The following is a 2,294-nucleotide window of genomic DNA, read 5'->3' on the forward strand; positions in this document are numbered from 1 at the left end:
AAAAAAAAAAAAGGAAGGAAGAAACTTGTACCTTTGTTTCTGACTGAATGATCCCAAAACTGTATAGATAGTGGAAGCTGTTTTCAAAGGAATCACACGTACTAAGCCTACAGTGTATGTGGGAGATAATCAGTTCCACTCATCTAAGGAAGTAATCTGCTATGTACATCTTGAAGCAACCAAACCTGAGAACGTTTTATAACAGAACCAAATACTTCGGTTCTTGAAAGCATTATTCAAGCTTCTAAATAATCAGAATAAGTAATGAATCACCTGAGTCAAGTTTCAAAAGCAAGTAATCAGTTTTTTTTTTTTTTTCTAGTTAGAATACCACTTTTTCTTCATCAGTGATTGAGAGCCAAAAAGGAGTACATCTCCACTCTTTGATTTGCTGTTGCAAAGAGACAAAAATTCCATATTGTTTTCCAGACATCCACTTTCTCCGAGTTCCATTAAAACTCAGCTAGACATACAAAGAATGGTTTTTCATCTGGATTAGTAAAGATTTTCAAATTTACATAAAACACTTTTAGTATAAACAGCAAAGATTAGCACAATTCCACGTGAAGATGCAAGTGTATCAGTTAACTACTATAATTTAGTAAACTGTAGATCTTAACACAAGGCTTAGCAAATTTGTCCACAGTTTTTTTTCCACTTGCGGAAAGGGAAAAACAGAGACCAAATTAGATCTACTGGTACAACACCAGCCAGGAAATCAAAACTGCTTTCTGTCAGGACCCACCTTTTGGACAAGATGAACAACTACTATGTTTGGATCGTATCACAATTGTCCCATTTCCATAAGTTTTTAAGATAGATTTCGAAGAATTAATGTTTCATGACAAATGTTTATTCATTTATGTTTGAAAAATAAATTTCTCAAGCAAAACTGAAGCATTCTTTTTGGGGCTTAGCCAGACCCACAATACATCAACATTTTCTGTACTCTGTAAGAGAAGCTTAGGAATTCTAATAGTGTCCCATTTCAAATTACACTGGACAGATAAGACAAAATTACATTGACAAGATAACGACCTAATTTCTCTCATTGCCTACCTCCTATTTTTCAAAGTCGGTTTGAAAGAGATTTTTCCTTAGAAAAAAACAAGTTATTTCCTCCCTATACATCTGCATTAAATATTGGCCTTACCTCAATCTATTATTGGAGGTAACAACTTCGATGCAGTTTTCAGAGACTCAGGGTAAGATTTACTTTTTCTAGCCCCAGGTCAACGTGATTAATAAATATCTGAACAGCTCCATCAATAATACTGGATTTCCTACAGGACTAATTGTGGTAAACATACTGAAATTCACACTGTAAAACCAAATGAAACAGATGGATGAGCTTGCCCAATCTGAGAATAGAACACACAGCACTACATCAAAACACAGCGCTATTGGAAAGAAAGGTATTCTGATTCCAGGCAAACGTGCAAACATCTTATTCTTAATAAGACATGTAGAAGAGCAAAATGTTATATCAAAAGGTTATATCTATGTATGGAAAAGGAGAAAAAAACAAATAAGAGTCTTGTTTGTGAACAACGGCATAAAAGATGTACCAGTTATCTTGGTCTAATCAAGGGCTATTACTTTTCCACAGAGAAGAACGAAAAATATTTTGAATTTAACAACAGTTATAAATATTTTCTTATTATAAATATATTCTTACTGTTCCAGGCATATGACCTCTTTCTTGCTTCCCATTCTGAGGACTGCCATTTTTCAGCTTCTTTTTCTTCTTTGCTGTTTCTTTGTGCTCTCTCTGTTTATTTTGTACCTCGATGAGGACAGAAATGAAGCTGTTTTTCACTTCCTTCTCGAACTCCAACTCATCCCGCAGTGCCAACTGCTGTACCAGCTCCTCAGAATAATCCTTAATAGCAGTTTCAATTTCTTCTAGCAGTTCATTTAACTCAGCAACAGACAATCTTTTTACTCCTGTAAATAGTTAACAGGAAAAGGAATCAGTCAAGATTCTAAGCATGAGAATATGTGAAGAATGACAGGAAAACAATACTCTGACTTTTTTCAAAACAACAAAATACATCCTAAGACTACACAGAACAAATCAATATTCATAAAGAAACAAGTTCATCATAGAGGAAACTAGATTAGTAATAAGTGAATTTCAAACTTTCTGCTTAGTTATGAGAAATCTGATATAATCCACAAATATGAGGGGCACGCTGTAGTTAAGGAAGCTGAAATAACCACTGAAATAAACAACTAAACTTGGGATACTGACACCTTTGTTAACTATTACTTTCCTCCTGCACCCACTCTTC

Source organism: Meleagris gallopavo, chromosome 2 (assembly GCF_000146605.3).
Source record: "Meleagris gallopavo isolate NT-WF06-2002-E0010 breed Aviagen turkey brand Nicholas breeding stock chromosome 2, Turkey_5.1, whole genome shotgun sequence".
Taxonomy (NCBI): domain Eukaryota; kingdom Metazoa; phylum Chordata; class Aves; order Galliformes; family Phasianidae; genus Meleagris; species Meleagris gallopavo.